We start from the raw sequence: 10363 nt of genomic DNA, 5'->3' as shown, positions 1-10363 counted from the left end.
AGCAAAGCCCACCCTACCCAACCCTCAACAACTAACCATTCCTTTGCACTTCCACCCAAAAAGTCAGTTTGGCCTGTGTGATTGCATTTCGTACTCCCTGAGGGTTAATTCTACCTCACTGAGTTATTTGGAAGAAAAAGGAACAATTAGTTTAGGTTATCCATAGCAAGTGTCAATTCAAGCTCTGTCATCACCTAGCATGCTATGAATTCTTAGGCATATTCATCCGTATTAAGAGGTAATAGGAACTGCCTGGCATTCCCTTTTAGAGTTGGCAGGGGATGAAACAAAACCATGTGACAGCACAATGTTGCGGTGAAGCACAGAGATCTGGGGCTTCCCCCGAGAGTGGTTTGGTTTGTTTGTTTTACCTCTCAGCTTTGGAATATTTGTCTCCTAAGAGAACTTTGCAGAGCATCTTACAACTACCCAAAGGTGTTAGTTGTTGTTGTTGTTGTTTTGGGGGGGTGGTCATGAGGCTTGAACTTGGCCTGGACACTGTCTCAGAGCTCTTCAGCTCAAGGCTAGTACTCTACCACTTGAGCCACAGTGCCACTTCCAGTTTCCTAGTGGTTAACTGGAAATAAAAGTCTCACCCATCTTTAGTGCCCAGGCTGGCTTTGAACAGCGATCTTCTGATCTCAGCCTCCTGAGTATCTAGGATTACAGGTGTGAGCCACCGCTCCAGGCTTAGATTTTTTTTTTCCTGTGTGTGTGCTTGTACTGATTGGGGCTTGAACTCAGGGCCTGGGTGCTGTCCCTGAGCTTTGATGTTCAAGAATAGCCATAGCGCCACAACCAGCTTTTGGACGGTTAGTTTCACTTAAAATGTCTTACTGACTTTCCTGCCCAGGCTGGCTTAAAACTACAATTCTCAGATCTAGTGCTCTGAGTAGCTCCACGGGCTTTAACTTTATTAATCTGTCAAGTTAACAGGAAAACTGTAATAACACTTTCCTGAAGAAATGACTGGAAATAAATCACCTTTTATTTCCACTGGGATGAGAACAAGATAGAATGAGCACTTTAGTTTTAATTACTCCTGGGAAGGCATTGTTTCCTTGAGCAATCAGAAGATACAAGCCAGAGGTTTACATGACCAAATCATAGAATATGAAGTCTGGATGCTGATGGGAACATCTCCCATCCTCTCATCCCCTTTTTTTGGGGGGGGGGGTTAATCATGGGGGTTGAACTCTGGGCCTGTGCACTGGTCTGAGCTCTTCAGCTCAAGGTTAGCACTCTAGCACTTTGAGCCACAGCGCCAATTCCAGCTTTCTGGTGGTTAACTGGAGATACGAGTTTCACAGACTATCATGCCCTATGACTTTGATATCAACCTCCTGAGAAACTAGGATTACAGGTGAGCCACCTCTCCCCAGCTCCCATTCTTTCAATCTACCAATGGCCTGAGAATAATCCAGCCCAATTTAGTAGCATTCTATGGTAGAGCCTCTTTGCTAAAAGGAGAGGAGAAGGGAAACTGGATGCTTCTTAATGAACAAAAATAAGGGTTTAGGGGGTCCACTGTAGGTATTCCAATTTTTTTTTTTGCCAGTCCTGGGCTTGAACTCAGGGCCTGGACACTGTCCTTGGGTTTTCTCAAGGGTAGCACTCTACCACATGAGCCACAGCACCACTTCCAGCTTTTTCTATATATGTGGTACTGAGGAAAAGTGCTAGACAAGCACTTTACCACTAAGGCCAAACTCCTGGCCCTCCAACTGTTTATTTTCTTTTTTCTTTCTTTCTTTTTTTTTTTTTTTTGCCCGTCCTGGGCTTGAGCTCAGGGCCTGAGCACTGTCCTTGGGCTTTCTCAAGGCCAGAGCTCTACCACTTGAGCCTCAGCACCACTTCTGGCTTTTTTCTATGTATGTGGCACCGAGGAATTGAGCATGGGAGGAATTGAACCTGGGTCTTCATGCATGCTAGGTAAGCACTCTACCAGTAGGCCAAACTCCCAGCCCCTCCAAATGTGTCTTGAAGGAAGAGAAAGCATCAAAGAAATTGAAACTGAAGGAGGTAGAACTAGTGAAATTACTCCTACTCCATCTGTTAATGTCTTTATTTTGTTAATTGTATCACAGTTGAATTCAGGGTCTTACATTTGCTAAGCTGGATTCAACTGCTTGATTTCCAACCCTTACTGCTTTAGCTATTTTTCAAGCATGGTATCTTACTTTTTTTCGGGCAAAGCCTCAGATTGCAGTCCTCCAGTTTACAGCCTCGGACATAGTAGCTGAAATCTATGCATGAAAATCACAATCTTTATCTCTAATAAACTATTCCAAAAAAGCCATAAGTGAACTGGGCGTGATGCCTCATGCCTGTAATCCTAGCTATTCAGGAGGCTGAGATCTGAGAATCAAGGTTTCAAAGCCAGTCTGGGCACAAAAGGACTAGAGACCCTTATCTCCAGTTAACCTCTAGAAAATGGGAAGTGGGGCTTGGCTCAAGGGTAGGGTGGTAGCCCTGGGCTGAAGAGCTCGGGGATAGTGCCCAGGCAGAGTTCAAGCCCCATGACCCACAAAAAAAATGCCCAAACTGTCATTGTGGCTCAAGTGGTAGAGTGCTAGCTTTCAGTGAGAAAAGCTCAGATCCAGCACCCAGGCCCTGAGTTCAAACCCCATGACAATGACTACCACCACCACCACCAACGACAACAAAATAGAATTTAGGCACCAATGGCTCACACCGATAATCCTAGCTACTTGGGAGACTGAGATCTGAGGCTCCAGGCTTGACGTTAGCCCAGGCAAGAAAGTGCATGAAACATTAAGTTCCAGTTAAGCCAGCCAATAGCCAAAAAGGGGCTATGGCTCAAGTGGTAGAGCAACAGCCTTTGACCAAAGAGCAAAGGGACAGAACTCAGGCACTGAGTTCAAGCCCTAGGACTGGCACAACAAAAAAAAAACACATGGCAAACTCACCACTCTCTCTTTTCCATGCCTTAAACCTTATCTTTGCCTCCCAAATAGCTGAGATTACAAGTATGATTCATTGCACCCAGCCTGGAGTGTCTTCTATAGGTCAAAAACTTGTAAGGATTTCTTCTATGTTAAAACAGAAGGTAACCCATCACTTTTGTTAGTATGACATTAGCAATTGATAACACATTGTCATCAATATTATCCCATTCGTAAGTACCTACATACACAAAAAATATTCAAATAATGATTTTTTATTCATAGAAACAGAAAAAAGCCAGAGAATTAAAATATAAACCATTTAAGAGCTCAACAAAAATCCAAAAGTACCTAATAAATACCTTCTGATGACCAAGTTTCAACAGATAGAAGAAAAAGGTCCTGTTAAAGCCAAGGCAGCTCATATGCTCCAGTAGCAAGCTCTGAGAGCCACATCTCATGCTTACAGTGGAAAGATGCCCATAACTTCCCTTTGCTCTAGCCTAGTATTAAGAGAGTGCTTACGATGATAGGACCAGAGGCAAAGAATTGGGAAGGCAGCAGAGAATTATACAAACTAGGTAGATGGCTCATCGTCACTAGAGGCTCCCTTCATTATAGCTATATCTATTTTTTTTCCTTTTCCTTGGTAGAATAAGCTCTTGTTACACAGGTTTTATATCATCTTAAAAATTATTCTCCAAGGGGGAAGCAAGATGGCGCTGAAACAATAGGGACCCAGCCTAGCTTTCTCCCACAAAAAGAATCGAGGAATCCCAGGAGCCAACTACCTTAAGAAATCAACAACTACAAATTTAAGAAGCATACAAACTGGAAAAGAAACACAGATAAAGCTTATATCCAATGCTTTCAGAGAATCAGAAATGTGAGGACCCCTCCCCCATCCCTCGCCACCCCAATGTGGCAGAAATCATAGCAATAAATCATGAAATGTATAAATAATCAAAGTCCCACAGAAATCCCAAAAGGAAACAAGTGAAGGGATTAGCGAGAAGTCACCATGCAAAGAAATGACAACTGAAGAGACTCGAGACATGACTCTGTTCAAGGAGATGATTGTGGACATGACTAAAGACATTAAAGCAGAACTCCAAAAACAATTCCAGGAATATAAGCAGGAAATCACCAAGTAGTTCCTTGATTTCAAAAGAGAAGTGGAGAAAAAAATAGACAAAGCTTATGCTTCTCTAGATGGAAAGATGAATATGCTCAGAGCAGACATGATGGGCTCAATGTCTACAATGCAATCTAAAATGGAAGCTCTAAGCAACAGATTAACTGAGATGGACAAAAGGACATCAGGAACAGAAGATAAAACACAAGAATTGGAACAGAGTCACCAGTAAGAATTCACCAAAGAGAAGTCCAGAACTGGCAGATGCAGCCAAGAAATGTAATCTTCATATAATAGGAATTCATGAAGGAGAGGAGTTTCAAACAAAGAAGAGTATAGCAGAGAACTTCCCCAACCTCAAAAGGGAAAGTCTCACATTACTGAAGCCTTCAGGACCTCTAACAAACTTGACCCCAGAAAGGAACTCCTCCAGACACATCATTGTAAAAACATTAGACCTGAATACCAAGGGGCTGATCTAAATGCTGCAAAAAGAAAGAACTATACTACAATGGAAAAAAAAATTAGAATCACTGCAGACCCTAAATGTAAGAAAAGCTTGGAAAAATATCATTCATGCCCTGAAACCAACAACTGCCAACCCAGACTGATATATCCAGTGAAACTAGCATTTACATTTGAGGGAGAAACAAGAATATTTCATTCCAAAGAGAAGCTATATGAATATATGCACACTAAATCAGCATTACAAAAAATATTAAATAATCAAGAACAAATTGCAGAATAGCAAGAACTCCCACCAATAAGCTATCATCAGTAAACAGCTATCATAAATCAGTAAACACAAAGGGGAAAAAAGAAAAACACAGAAGGAAAAATAAAATACAAAGGACACTAACCACTTCTCCATAAGTTCACTAAATGTGTAGAGGCTGAACAATCTAATCAAAAGACACAGAACAGCAGATTGGATTAAGAAACAAGACCTATCAATATGTTGTCTCCAAGAGACCCCCCTGACTGCCAAAGACAGAAACAAACTCCCAGTGAAAGGATGGAAACGAATTTTCCACTCCAACGCACTATGCAAAAAAGCAGGAGTAGTGATCTTAATCTTTGACAAAATTAACTTCTCAGTAAAATCAGTTCATGAAGATAAAGATGGCCACTACATATTAGTAAAGGGGACAATTCATAATCAGAATATTACAGTTATAAACATTTACTCCCCCAACACAGGAGCACCTAAGTATGTCAAGCAAACTCTCTTAGAATTACAGAACAAGATAGACTCAAACACAGTCATAGTGGGAGACTTCAATATGCCACTCTCACCAAAAGACAGATCAACTCAACAAAAGATAAGCAGACACCTCTGACTTAAATAGCCCAGCTGGGCTTAACAGATATACACAGAGTCTTCCACCCAACTGCAAAACTTTATACATTTTTCTCAGCAGCACAGGGAACATACTCCAAAATAGATCATATAATAGTTCATACAGAAAACTTAAGCAGATACAAGAGGACTGATAGAAACCCCTGCATTCTGTCTGATAACAGTGGAATTGGACTAGTTCTAAACAACATAGTAGGATAAAAAAACACTCAAACACTTGGAAGCTGAACAATACACTTCTGAATAACTCCTGGATTACAGAACAAATCAAAGAAGAAATTCAAAACTTTCTTGAATGTAATTACAATCAATGTACATCCCAAAGGAACATATGGGACACAGCAAAGGCAGTTCTAAGGGGCAAATTTATCACACTAGAAGCCCATATTAAAAAGACAGAAGAAACTCATGTAAATAACCTAAAGAAGACATTGAAGCACTTAGAGGAACAAGAAAAAGTTACTTCTAAAACAACTAGAAGGACAAATAACAAAAATAAAATTGGAAATATCAGAGATTGAAATAAGATCTACTATACATAAAATTAGTAAATCAAAAAGTCGGTTCTTTGAAAGAGTCAACAAAATTGACAGACCCCTGGCAAGATTAATCAAAAAAAGGAGAGGGGAGACTCAAATAAGATTAGAGATCCTACAGGAATAATCATGACTGATATTCAAGAAATTCAGTCCAGTCCTTAATGTAGTATGTTGTCTCTCATCTCCTTTGCTGTCCCTTGGTTATCTCATATTGGTATAGTATCTCACTTTGTTATCTGATATATTGAATTTATTTGTATTTGGATATTTGAAATTTGATAGGGAAGGGGGGAAAACCAAGACGGGTGGGAGGTGTGGGGGGGGGGAGGGAAACGGGTACCAAGACATGTGAAAGGGTATCAATGTATGTGAATTAATGCACCTTCTATCTGGCAAATATCATGTAACCCTTTTACTAATTACAATAAAAAAAAGTCACTTCAAAAAAAAAAAGAAATTCAGTCCATTATGAATAAGTACTTCCAGGGCCTATATTCAAAGAAACATGAAAATTTAGTAGAAATGGATGATTTCTTGAATAAATATAACTTACCCACATTGAACCAAAAAGAGATATTCAAACTGAACAAACCAATTTCATATAATGAGATAGCCAAAGCAATCAGGGAAATGCCAACCAAAAAGAGTCCGGATCCAGACCATTTCACTGCAGAATTCTACAAGACTTTTAAAGATGAATTAATACCTATACTCTTGAAATTCTTCTGAGAAATAGAAGCAGAAGGAGCCATACCAAATTCATTTTATGAAGCTAATGTCAAATTCATTCCCAAATCAGGGAAAGACCCAACAACAAAAAAAACAACAGACCTATCTCTCTAATGAACCCAGACACAAAGCTCCTCAATAAAGTACTAGCCAACAGAATCCAGAAACAAATTTTTAAAATTATATACTACGATTAAGTAGGCTTCATCCCACAGTTGCAAGGCTGGCTTAACATTTGCAAATCAATTAATGTAATACATCATGTCAATAGATCCAAGGATAAGAATCATATGATATTTTCCCTGGATGCCGAAAAGGCATTTAACAAAATACAACATCCATTCATGTTGAAAGCACTAGAAAAAATAGGAATAGGAGGTACATTCCTTAAAATAATTAAAGCCATATATGACAGACCTACAGCCAGTATCATACTAAATGGAGAGAGACTAGAACCATTTACTTTAAAATCAGGAACTAGACAGGGATGCCCATTCTCTCCAATTCTCTTCAATATAGTGCTGGAACCCTTAGCCAGAGCAATAAGGCAAGAGAAGGAAATCAAAGGGAAAGAAGAGTAAACTATCCCTATTTGCAGATGACATGATCCTATACCTGAATGACCCAATAAACTCCACTTGCAAACTCCTAGAACTAATAAACCACTTTAGCAAAGTGGCAGGATACAAAATTAATCTGCAAAAGTCAGTAGTCTTTCTGTACACCAACAGTATGCAAACAGAAGGCAAAATCAAGAAAATGATCCCATTTGCCATAGCCCCCAAAAGAATAAAATATTTAGGAATTACTTTAACCAAAGATGTAAGGGAATTATTTAATGAAAACTATAAAAGTCTAATGAAAGAAATTAAAGGAGATACCAGGAAATGCAAGGATATCCCATGCTCATGGGAAGGGAGAAATAATATAGTGAAAATGGCCATACTATCAAAATTGATACACAAATTCAATGCAATCCCTATCAAAATCCCAAGGACATTCTTTACTGAAATAGAAGATAGAATCCAAAGGTTCATATGGAACAAGAAAAGACCTAGAATAGCCAAAACCATTCTAGGCAAAAAGAGCAAGGCAGGTGGTAATACAATACCAGACTTCAAACTCTACTATAGACCCATAATAACAAAAACAGCATGATATTGGCACAAAAATAGATCAGAAGATCAATGAAACAGAAGATCCAGAAATAAAACCACATATCTATAATCAACTTGTATTTGACAAAGGAGCCAAAGATATACAGTAGAATAAACACAACCTATTCAATTATTGGTGCTGGCAAAACTGGGCAGCCACATGCAGAAAACTAAAAATTGACCCTAGCCTTTCACCATGCACAAGCATTAACTCAAAATGGATCAAAGACCTCAATATCAGACCGGAAACCTTGAAACTATTACATGATAGAGTAGGAGAGATACTGGAACTCATAGGCAAAGGCAAAAACTTCCTAAACAGAGTCCCCGGGTCACAACAGATTGGAGAGAGACTTGACAAATGGGACTACCTAAAAATAAAAATTTCTGCACAGATAAAAGCATAGCTACTAAAGTAGAAAGACAGCCAACCATCTGGGAAAAGGTATTTACCAATAATACATCAGACAAATGTTTAATATCCAGTATTTACAGGGAACTCAAGAAACTAATCCCCTCTCCCCCACCCCGAAACCCAACAAATCAATCACTAAATTGGTAAGGGAACTAAAATGAGACATGAAAAGAGGAGGCTAAAATGGGAGAAAAGCATATGAGAAAATGCTCATCATCCGTGGTCATAAAGGAAATGCAAATAAAAGCAACCCTAAGATACCACCTTACCCCAATTAGAATGGCCAAGATCCTGAACTCAGACAATGACAGATGCTGGCAGGGTTGTGGAGAAAAAGGAACCCTACTACACTGCTGGTGGGATTGTAAACTAGTTCAGCCACTCTGGAAAGCAGCGTGGAGCTTTCTTAAAGAACTGAAAATAGACCTCCCCTACAAGTTACTGCCATACCACTTCTGGGCATCTATCCTGATCATCATAACCCAGGATATGATAAAGAATGCTCAGCTATGTTCATCTCTGCACTATTCACAATAGTCAAGGGATGGAAACAACCCAGATGCCCTACTGCAGATGAATGGATACAAAAATATGGTACACACACACACACACACACACACACACACACACACACAATGGAATTCTACATAGCCAAGAGACAAGATAAAATAATGGCTTTCGCTGGGAAGTGGATGAAATTATAACCAATTATGTTGAGTGAGATAAGTCAAGATGAAAGGAACAAAAAGCACATGGTATCCTTAATATGTGGATATTAGATCCAAACAGTACAAGAGCGATGACTCAATATTTGGCTACCCAATGTTATATACATGGTCTTGGAGGTATAAACATAACTATATAGACATAAAAATTTATGATGGGCTATATACTCTATAGACATAATGCTTTATTACATAGATTAATATGTATCTATGACATACAAACCCTCAGCTTAATTTTAATTATGTTCTAAAATCTAAGTGCCAGTGATTGTATATAGAGACTCACTTCTTGAATACTTGTTAAATATGGCATTTGAAATATGATGTAAAAATCAATGTTAATAAATTCTTTAATAAAAAATTATTCACCAGTTTATTTATTACACATTCCTGCTACTATGTAGTAGGAATTTGGTGGCCTTAAAGATCTGCAAGAGCTAGCTAAATTCTGCATCAGGTGCTCCATCAGGCAGTGTATTTTTTTTTTGCCAGTCCTGTGCCTTGAAGTCAGGGCCTGAGCACTGTCCTTGGGCTTTCTCAAGGCTAGAGCTCTATTTCTGGTGTTGTGAGCCACAACACCACTTCTGGCTTTTTTTCTATGTGTGTGGTACCAAGGAATCGAACCTGGGTTTTTATACATGCTAGGCAAGCACTCTACCACTAGGCCAAACTCCTGGCCCCAGTGCTTATTACTTTTATGTACAAAATTATTTGTTTTTATTATCTTTAAGAAGATAAAAAGGGATTTCAATTCAACATGTCAGTTTGGGAGTACAGTGCATCTTGATCCAAGTCACCCCCACTTTAAAATTGTTCTTCATCTTATCTAGTTCTTGGTTTATCTTGTCAAAGAAGAGTTTGAATGGGTAAATTTCCCAGTATCTGTCACACAATGAGTTGGTCCTATAGGTAGAATTTTATTTGAAAGATGACTAAAATTTCCCCACTTCGATGCGGCTAGTAATTTATTGCAAGGCCCGAATTACTACACTCTAAAAAACAGAGATTACAGTTGTAATAGTCTTCAATATTATTTGATTTTTTAGTAAGGGTAACTAACATTTATTTCAATTTAGGTAAAAGTAGCCATAAAAATTAATAATCAAGCCAGGTGTCAGTGTTTCATGCCTGTAACTCTGGCCACTCAAGAAGTTGAGATCTGAGGAGGCCATCCCCAGAAAGAAAGTCTGTTAGATTCTTATTTCCAATTATCCATCAAAAAACAAGGACAAAAAATAATCCTATAAGTGGAGCTGTGGTTCAAGTTGTAGAGTACCAATCAAGCAAAAAAGCTAATGGACAGCACCTTGGCCCTGAGTTCAAGTCTCAGTACTGGCACAAAAAGTTAATCATATTAGTGAAAATAACAATCACCCTTACAGTGCTTACTGTGCCAG

The sequence above is a fragment of the Megascapheus bottae genome, chromosome 6 (assembly GCF_031878675.1).
Source record: "Megascapheus bottae isolate mThoBot1 chromosome 6, mThoBot2.hap1, whole genome shotgun sequence".
NCBI classification, from domain to species: Eukaryota; Metazoa; Chordata; class Mammalia; order Rodentia; family Geomyidae; genus Megascapheus; species Megascapheus bottae.
This window is presented reverse-complemented; position numbering follows the sequence as displayed.